The 10,649-nt window shown below is 39.4% G+C and overlaps 1 protein-coding gene and 1 long non-coding RNA gene across 6 annotated transcripts in view; one reads left to right on the plus strand and one right to left on the minus strand.

Annotated features, from left to right (window-relative positions):
* The window catches only part of LOC107694965 (KAT8 regulatory NSL complex subunit 1-like), a 105,680-nt gene that overhangs the window by 52,591 nt on the left and 42,440 nt on the right, over positions 1–10,649 (plus strand). The gene's annotated exons all lie outside the window — the stretch shown is intronic.
* On the minus strand, positions 6,981–8,199 carry LOC107694968 (uncharacterized). Its single transcript, XR_001634942.1, has 5 exons — positions 7,900–8,199; positions 7,575–7,805; positions 7,371–7,493; positions 7,191–7,289; positions 6,981–7,078 (listed from the first exon to the last, which is right to left on the minus strand). It is a non-coding gene; the product is annotated as an uncharacterized LOC107694968 (long non-coding RNA).

The following is a 10,649-nucleotide window of genomic DNA, read 5'->3' on the forward strand; positions in this document are numbered from 1 at the left end:
TCAAGATCTTCTCCGCATTGAGCTTCTATATTTCTCTAATATTTTGAATGAATAACAGCAGCGGCGCGTCTCGTGGGCTAGACTAACAAAACATTAAAATGCAACAACGTCACTAACATCACCGCATCTCGCGCGCCACTGATGACGCTCCCTGATGCACACCTAACATTCAAATGCAAATGTTTATTCGACTAATATTCATTCTTTATTCACAATCTCCTCATCACAGGCAGGCACAGCACTCATTTCGACATGTTCGTGTTTGTGTGTGCTGTCTGCGTCACTCATAGTACGTGCCTATATCGTGCGCTATATCGAACAATTTTTCTATCGATATCGAAGAAGGTGTACCGTCGATAAATATCGATACTGTTTTATCGCCCAGGCCTAGGAGAGTTATTGTTTGTTTCCGTTATGGAGTAACTTGTGCTCAAAAAACTGCGTCATGGTAGTAAAAAACAACATGGTTTTGTAGCATATAGTGTTGTCACGGTACCAAAATTTCAGTATTCGGTGCCAATACCAGTGAAAATCCACGGTTCTCGGTACCAATTTCGGTACCAAAGCAAAACACGAAAACATGCTAATTGAACAACGTTATTTTTATTAATAACGTTAAACAAAAATTAAATGTACAAAACCAATGCCATTCTTTATACTTATTTAAAATTGTTTCAAGTTTTCGCTTCTCGGCCTTTTGGCTAAGATCACGTGTCTGGTCACAAGGAAGAGTTGCGATCGCCTCTTGGAGGTTTCCTGGCTCGAGATTTTTTTAGTATCCCCCCCATGATGGCGCTGCTGAGTTCGGACGCCGTCCAGGTCGCTCCACTTAGATTGTGCTTTTATTTACTTTTGTACTCACTTACATTTCACTGCTGGTCATATATTCCCTATATAACCATGTATGTGACAAATAAAAAAAAAATAAAAAATCTTGAAGTTTTACAAGTAATAAGTATAAAAAAGTAAACAAGTTTCACCCAAAAGTTTGTCATATTTCTGCTGCCACTGAAAAACATCTGTAAACTGTTGTCTGTTTTAGGGTTTGCTAAGGCTCGGTGACGTAGCAGACGGGGGTGGGTACTACCATCCCTCAGCGTTTCAGGTCTCCGTGACTTACCGCCGCCTAAATTGACGTCGCAGTTTCTGGCTTCCTCCCCGCTGCGTCATAACTGTATCGCTTCTCGGCCTTTTGGCTAAGATCACGTGTCTGGTCACAAGGAAGAGTTGCGATCGCCTCTTGGAGGTTTCCTGGCTCGAGATTTTTTTAGTATCCCCCCCATGATGGCGCTGCTGAGTTCGGACGCCGTCCAGGTCGCTCCACTTAGATTGTGCTTTTATTTACTTTTGTACTTTCTTTTGAAAAAATCTTGAAGTTTTACAAGTAATAAGTATAAAAAAGTAAACAAGTTTCACCCAAAAGTTTGTCATATTTCTGCTGCCACTGAAAAACATCTGTAAACTGTTGTCTGTTTTAGGGTTTGCTGGTGTGTTTCAGGATCTTCCTTAGCCTGCCGCTGTAAAAGGAAAATATAATATACTTAAGTACAGATGGCTTTAACAGGACCGGAGTGGGAGTCATTTTCAGCCCTGGAGTTTCATGCTTTCGAGCGGCCCACTTTAGTTCATGACTGACTATAGCTATTACAATAATGTAATTAAAACTTCAGTATATAAGTCTGCAATAGCGCACTGTTCTCTACAGACTTGTAATTCATTATATTTTTCTACAGCTTTGTTTTTTATTTTTTTATTTTATTTTACTGGCCTTTTCAGCGCCGCCTTTGCGCTTTCTATTATACATTTTTAAATCTATTATTTTTTGCTGTCATATCTCCAACAAAATATTTGTAGGCCTACTGTACCATAATGTCTGCCTGCAATTAAAAAGTTCTCAGAAATAATCACATTTGTTTTGCTTAACCTATATTCTAAAAATAATTTTAATGTCATGCAAAAAAAAAAGTAATCGGCCTGAGTAAATTGTACCATTATAAATTTGTGACTGCACAAGTAGTGTAGTAATTTAGGAGATGAAAATACTGTGAAATTACATGCATACAAATGGCAAGAAATTTGAACGCATATCGCATACCGAACTACAAACTTTCCAGTGATGTCTGTGAGAAAGGCATATTCACTCGACAAGTTTGCGCATCTGCGCCGCCGCGCGCTCAATCCACTCAGCGTGATTTGTTTATCAGCTCGCGCACATCAGCTATACAGGCGTTAATACTGAATGTTTAATGTTATATTCATTGCATACATATACTTCGTAGTAGACCTAGATCCTTAACTCATTTCTGCTGTCTGTTGTTCTGTTGTCGGTGTTTCTTTGTTTGAATATGGCACTTATCACATGCTGTGTGGTATCGGCATTTGGTATCGGGGCATTTTAAAGAGTACGAGTACAGGAGACCAGTATCGGGCCCAATACCGATACCAGTATCGGTATCGGTGCATCCCTACTTCATATTCTGTGCTGGTCAGTTCACAGCAGTGAATAGAAATTAATCTGTTCCAATAAGTTTAAATTGATTTTTACATTTTATGGGCATTTTTACCTTTATAAAGCCTTTTTTTCTAAAAGTGTGCATCATCTTTTGAGTCAAATTTTTACATTTAATCAGTCAATTAGAATAATAAGACATTTGGGCTGTTACCAAACAAATGATATCAGTATCAACAAAATTCATCTTTGCAATGCAGAGGAAACAGTGACGCTGCATCTGAAGAGGCATTTAGATGTAGGCCTATTTACACTATTTAATTCAGCTCAGAGGGACATGAATGCATTTAACCTGCAGTTACAAATGAATAAATAATATTTTGTTATTTTAAACATGAAACATTGAATACTGATATTTACAATTATTTAAAAAATGAAAAGATACTTTAAATGTTAAATTAAAACAGCCAGTAGGTGGCAGCAAGTCACTGTTAAGAAGTGATTCATTGCAATTGAACCGAATCATTTAAACGGTTGATTCATTCAGGAACGAAACCCCGTCATGTTGCTCAGAGATGCAAAACAGCGTTGCGGCTGTGTTTGGGATTATTTTGTTGGCGAAATAAAGCAAAAACAGGCAATATAGTGTCTAAAACGTAAGTCTGTTAATATTAACTACTTGTTTATTGAACTGTTGCATAAAATCAGTATCACATTTGTAATCATGCTGATTTTAGAGATGAACTGGCACTCTTCGTGTGATACTGACTATCTGTGGTATTTTTATGCACAATGGCGCTTAGTCTTTCACAAAACATATCTAACGTAGGGACATCATAACTAGCCACCATATTGATTTACGGTCTTAAATATGTATTTGTAATCATGCTGATTTTAGAGATGAACTGGCACTCTTCGTGTGATACTGACTATCTGTGGTATTTTTATGCACAATGGCGCTTAGTCTTTCACAAAACATATCTAACGTAGGGACATCATAACTAGCCACCATATTGATTTACGATCTTAAATATGTCCAGCACTTTTTTTTACAGTCTATGGTCCAGCGTTTATCGGGTTGTGCGTCAGTAATAATGGTCCGTGGGGAAACACAGTGTTCCGTGTGTAGTTACTGTAAATGGACTAAACGAAGCCTCGAGGTAGGGCTGGGCAAAAAAATCGAATGCGATTTTCATGCGCATCTAGTCAGTAAAGCCGCTTCTGGTGATTAGTAGTAAATCTCCAGCACGTGCTTTCAGATGGAGCGGCATTTACTACACAGAACCGTAGATCAAGCTACACAAAATCGCGTTCAAAATCGCAGGCGATTCATTGTCAGTGAGCTACGGCTCTGTGTAGTAAATGCCGCTCCATCTGAAAGCATGTGCATGAAAATCGCATTCGATTTTTTGCACAGCCCTACCTCGAGGCAAATAATTTGCCTCTGATTTTTTGTATTCGAGGTGTTCGAGGAATCGTTTCAGCCCTATAGTAAAGCCTAAAGTGTCTTTCCAAAGATACCTAAATTGTGTGTGTAGCACACTGTTGTCAGGAGCTGTTACCATTTTAAGTTAGGTCATTTTCAGCTGTGAGTCCCAAAATGGGGGGAGCAGGTTAACAGGTTAAAGAGTGTTTTATTGGACACAAGGTGTGAATATCAGTATTTTCTCTCTGTTTTGAAGAAAAAGACAATTTTATAGCTAACCTCAAAGCATACAGAAATGGACTAAAAGCAACATTCTAATTCTGATTGAGATTCTATTCTGTTCTACTGGTACTGTATTCTATGGTTTTCACAAACTCAAATCTCATTTTACCAAATCACAAAAGTGGCTTAGTAGAGTTGAAGTTGTCACCAACCCTTTTTGCAGAGTGTCCCACGTTAGTGAGTACAGGAAATGTGAGATCTTAAATTGTGGCACTGTGGTTTCCGGTACACACACAGTATGAGAGAACAACAAACTCTCAAGAGAGAAAAACACAGACAATGAGACAGACAGTCATGTGTCGCACAAACCCTTAACTGCAGGGTGAGTGTGTGTCGTTTGTCACTGTAGCCACCGACTGGTTGGACCCAAGAAATGTTGAGGATCTCAACAGGTCTTGAGTGATTGTGAGACTGTTTGTGTTTGTAGTAGCCTGCAGCAGAGAAAGACTGGCTGATTTTTAAAGGGCAGACCCAGCTGTGCGCTGTTGCCTCTGCTCTCAGGGCTGTCGCTGTGAGGCAGCTCTGTTCAGCCAATGTTGTCCTTTATCGATATGAGTAAAATCTAAACCTGCTTTATGAAATGCAGAGGCTGATGTCTTTTAAAGCTATGATGGCTTTGTTTGATGAACAGACCACAATGTTTACGACTAAATACCTTCTTTCCAGTGACTGTTAATTGCTGTGACCGGATCTTTGAGTCAGTGAGTTAAACTCGAGAACCAGTTTAGTCCAATCTGTGCTTTATTCAGGTTTTAAGAACTGTATCATCATTGATATCATCATAAAAAAGAAAAAAAAGTATAATTTGAGAAATTATTCATTAAAAAAAGGCGACTCAGATGTCAAGATGTTTCGTAAATAATGACAATTTTTTTGCCTTCCTCAGGCCAAACTATCACGACTTTAGAAATCTTTGAATAAAGTGCATGAGCCGTATGGACTACTTTTATGTGTGTATTTATTTATTTATTTATTTTTCGTAATTTTGATGACCCTGGCCCTCAATTACTGTGAATTATTTAAGGAATGGCTGGAATATTCTTTAAAAATTCTTTAGCGTTACAAGGAGGGAATGACATGAGGGTTAGTAAAAAGCTAAAATGCCTGTTCTGCCTAGTTTCTGCTGCTTTTCTGTCGTCTATTTCACTCAATTGCATGTGCATATCTCTATCTTCATCTCTATCGCATATCTTCCATCCCAAAGCTAATTGCAAATGATTTAATTTGCTCTTACCCACTGCTCAAGCACCGGTTCTCTCTGCTTGAGTATGCATCTTAACCATTAGTGTAGAAACGGTAAATCAGCTCTCAGATGAATATGTAAGGGCATCCTTTTAAACATCAGCGCTGCTTTGAAACTGCCAGCAGCTTTTTCCATTTGCCCTGTTGCCCTTTGGACTGCGGGATACAGCAGCCCACCATCTCTTGTGTCTTATGGGTGATTGCAGAGTATCTCCATGGAAACCATGTAAAGGTGTTTTTTTTTTTTCTCTCCACTTTCCAATGTCAGATGTCTACCATGCTCTGGCTGTCTGGTGCTCATTCTGCCCTCATGTCCATGACCTTTCAGAGCTGCCGTTTTTATGTTGCAGTCAAAAGTGTGGTAGTACTAAACCCTGCACTTAGTATAAAAGTTTACTGCACTGAAAAATTGATGTTTGATAGTTTGTGAGGTGGAAGTGAGGTTAAATTGAAACCACATGAAATCGGTTGACAAATTTTCAACCCGGCATTGACATTTTCTTATGAATTGAACTTTAAGGACATATTGAAGGGTTCATCTTCTTTTAAACAAAGATATAATAATAACAATAATAAATAAAATGTAATATTAGTGATGATAAACAAAAACAGTAGTTAATAGTTGTTCCTAATACTAATATTGAAAATAATAAAACGACAATAATGTGATTTTCTGATTATATGATTTTTCTAATATGAATTACTACTTTCTGTTAATATTACCATAGTATTGGTTGAAGGGGTATTTTCAATATTTCTTTCCTTAAAGACTTTTCTAATGTGCATGTCTGATTAAAGTTACTAGTCTACTTTTAGAAGTACAATAACTAGGGATGGGTATCGTTAAGGTTTTAACGGTATTACTACTCTTACCGATACTGCTTATCGATTCGGTAATTTAACATATGGTGGCCGATATATCGTGCATCCCTAATTGACACACATCAGATTTTCTCCCAACTGTTCTCCTCTACTTAAGACTAGGGCTGGGTATCGTTCCAAAATTTTCGATACGATACCGATACCTTGAATTCGATACTGGTTCCTGAACGATACTTTTTTCGATACCGATTTTAAGAAATGTGTTTTAACAAGATTACATTACACATTATCTCAGAGAAACTTTGGTTTTATTTTTTCAGGGTGTTGACACTTTTTACAGGGTTATCTACTGAGTCACTACACAAAGAAACAAATAAGCCCAAAGGAACAAAATGTAATCAACACAATATATCAGTGCAAATAGTTTTAATCACAGTTTTAATAAAGTTCAAGCAGTTTTAAGTCAGTATATGTGAGGCTCACTGCTGCTTAAGATCTTTGAATCACTCAGCAGTTCTTCTTCAGAAAAATTAGCATGTCTGCTTTTTCAGGAGTCAGGCAAGCCCGCTCCTGACTGATAATGTCCCCAGCCGTAGAAAATGTACGCTCTGAGGGTGTGGATGATGCTTGCACACAGAGATACCTTGTTGCCAAATCTGAAAGCATTGGCAGAGTGTCCTTCATGTCCCACCACCAGGTTACTGGACTCACTGTGGACAGTGTGGATGGAAGCGGTCTGTACTGATTTATCTCTGAATCTTCTCTGTAAGGCTGCTGACAGTGGTCTGTGTTCTTGCTTCAATTGCCATGTCCTCCACAGCAAACAGCTCCTCAAGGGCAGAGAGCTTTTGCTTCTTCTATGAACAAATAAGTAAAAAAACTAAGAAAAATATAAAACACTATAAAGGTAAATGCAAACAAGTTAATTTTTTTCTGAAAATTAAATAGGATGTCTTTATATTTTCTTACCAGTGTTGTTGCTGCAGATGCACTGTCTTCGTCAGTTGAGCTGTCATCTTGGTCACCTGCTCTCTCTTTGACCCCCTGTTCTATCTGCTCTGCCTGAGTCTGTATTCAATAGAATATGAAGGTCACATATATTGATCTACAATTTAAGAGAAGTAGAAGATTACCAATAAGAATTAACACCTGTTCTGAGGTCCTTCTCATCAGCTCCTCCTCCAGTCTGGTCCACACTTCATCTGCCACTTTTGACTTGAATCTGGGATCCAAGGCTGTGCCCTCCTCCAAGAACTGTCTGATGCTGCCATCCTGCAAGACAAAAACACAGGATGAGTCCCTGAATAATCCTAATGAAAACAAGTGAGAATTCAACAGGATTACACTACACACCTGGTATCTTTTTGAGAGGTCATTCCAGATGGTGTCCTTGATGGTCTTTGTGAAGGAGGAGTCCTCATCATTAACTGTGAAGTGGTGCTGGAGTTTATTTAAGATTGGCAGAATCTGACCCAAGGTTGGGCTCCTTTCAGCAGAAAGCAGTGGGTTGAAGTGTAAAGTATCTTTGTAACTTTGACAAACTGTTCTGCTTTTCTGAAATCCTCATCAGAAACTCTCTGCAGTCTGTAAAATATAATCAGATTCATTAGCTGGACTATAGTTTTATGAGCACAATGGTTCACACAAAATGGTATAAGCTAATTACAAAGTTCTTTACCTGTCCTTCTCCATTGATTTCTTAAGCCGAGGGTCCATGGAGGTGGCCTGGATGGCAGGGAACTGCTCCAGGAATCGCTCCACCATGAGGAACAAGCTATTCCACCTTGTTCTCACATCAAGGATAACAGCATGTTCTGGAAGACCTAGAGTGAGAAAGAAGAAATTGGTGTGTGTGTGTGTGTGTGTCATTATCAAAGTGGTTGATCATTTGCAGAGATGTTTTACTGCATGATTTAGCAAAGGATTTTTCTAAAATATTTAGCCAAAGAGTTTTGATCTATTGTGATTTCTACCTACTGAGAAGACGCTGCTTCTCTTTAAGGACAGGTTTATCCAGGCTGGACCTTTTCAGCCACACCACCATTGCTCTGATCCTTCCTGCCCATTGTGAGACTGAGGATATAGTGTAAAGCTTCTGAGCAGCAATGTTCAGAGTGTGAGCAAAGCAGCAAATTTTTTTAATACTCATCTTTTTTACTGCTACATCCATGTTTGCTGCATTATCCACTGTCACAGCAACTACTCTGTCCTTTATATTGAATTCATCAAGAATATCTCCTATCTCTTCTGCTACAATGTCCCCTGTCTGGGATGTGTATACTGCCCTTGTATGTAGGACTTTCTCTTTCATGGAGCCTTCATTTCTCTCACATAGTGGACTGACACTGTCAGGTAGTGGTCCTGTGCAATGCTGGTCCAGCCATCAGCAGTCACAGCCACATCCCTCACATCTTGTAACTCTTTCTTGACGGTTTCTTTTTCTACTGCATACCATGCAGGTATGAGGGTATTTGAGAGCATGTCTCGGCTGGGGGACTGATATCTGGGGTTTAAGGCCCTTATCATCTCCCTATAGTTGACATCATCAGAACACAAAAACGTAAAAATAGCATTGTTTTATAATTTTTGCTTACTATAAAAGGTAAAAAAAAAAAATTATCTAGGTTAAGAGACTACCTACAAACCTAGCCAACAACCTTAATGGTAAAGTTACAACACCACTTACAGCTTACTTACCTCCACCATGGAGCCTCCACTGTAGAAAAAGGCAGCAAACCTTTAACAATAAACTTTGTGACGGCCCTGTGGTATTTATCTTTACTTTCTTTATTACATTTTCCTTTTTCTGCCAGTGTAAATGGATTAACACTTGATGGTCTCCTAATTCCAGTGTCAGCAGGAGCAGAGGCTATAACATTAATATGAAGAGGGGAAAAGACATGAAAGCTAACCTGTTAATGCCGCCAAGCATAAGGACATTTAAACAAGATAACTAGTTTAATGTGAGTTAAACTTGATCAGTTACTGTTGACCTTAAAGCATTTTTAGCATCGATTTAGTTAGGTATCTATAGCCATCGAAACAGTATCTATCGTTACATAGCGTAGGTCCCAAAAAAGAGGACTAAGTCACCGTGCACAAACTTAAATAGTAACGTACACAAGCAAGTAGCACTACAAGTTAGCCGATTTTGTATGTTTGTTTACCTGTCGGAGCTTCAGTCATACCGACGCTATCTTCATCAGTAGTTTTGGAGGAAGACTCTTGTGGCGGGCATGTTGAAGGAGGCTCTGTGGCAGGAAAATGCTGAGAGGATGACTGCACTGGCTCGGTCCTCTTGCAGTCGAATACGGAGCAACTTTCTGCTCTTATGTTTATTCCGTGCACGATCAAGTGCTTCATCATATTTGATGTGTTTCCCGTCTTGGCAGCAATTATCTTATTGCAAATATTGCATCGCACGCTATTGTCATCGAGCTTGACGAAATGTAGACACACTTTTGATCTTTTAAACATCTTTTAAATCTATGGGGGTTGGGACGCTACACTACAGCCTCACGTGTGAGAGACGCGTCTCTGAGCGAGTGGGCGTAAACTATTGATTTTCCCTGATGCCTCGCCCCAGCCAATCACCAGCATTTGATTTGTGCATGTCAAGCATGCTGCACGTTTACTGGCTCACTGACGTTGACCAGGTTAAACCCTTAGGTATCGAAATTTGGTACCGAACGAAAATTAATTTTTCGATACTCGATAGTTTCGAGGCAATTCGGTCGGTGCCTAAAAAGTATCGAACTCTATACCCAGCCCTACTTAAGACATAAACTGTGTTTAAGTAAATACTCTCCAAGCCTGCCATTTTGAAATATTTTTGTGTGTATTTGATCGTTTGGACATGCGCCCGAAGCTCAAAGTGTAATTTGTTTGTCCGTTTTGGAGCGCGCCGCGCGCACACATTTCAGCCTGAGGAACAATGTCTCTTGTGCGGATTGTGCTTTCAACATTTTATTATCAAACATGTCCCGCAATTTAGCAACAATAATGACTGCATCTTACAACAATCACCGATTGAGCTGATTCTGACGTTAAGTTTGGGTTTTAGGGAGGAACGAATGCGCACTGCTGTGAAGGGAAAGAAGCTTCTTTCATAATTTAGCCCCGGCACCGATTAAATACCGGGTTTCGGTACCCATCCCTAACACTAACATATAACTGCCTCATAAATGTGGCTTAAAAGTCAAAAGTTTGGATTTCATGAGGTATTTTTTTTTCCTGATAAGGTTGAGTTATACCTACAGCGGAGGTTTCTTTCCCTCTTTCTGTCTGTATTGCTCACTATCATCTGTACCTGGCAGCGCCTGCAGTGCTTGGCCCATAATGAAAAGACTCCTCTGTGAAGGGGGTGTGTGTGTGTGTGTGTGTGTGTGTGTGTGTGTGTGTGTGTGTGTGTGTGTGTGTGTGTGTGTG

The sequence above is a fragment of the Sinocyclocheilus anshuiensis genome, unplaced genomic scaffold (assembly GCF_001515605.1).
Source record: "Sinocyclocheilus anshuiensis isolate Anshui unplaced genomic scaffold, SAMN03320099.WGS_v1.1 scaffold214, whole genome shotgun sequence".
NCBI lineage: Eukaryota > Metazoa > Chordata > Actinopteri > Cypriniformes > Cyprinidae > Sinocyclocheilus > Sinocyclocheilus anshuiensis.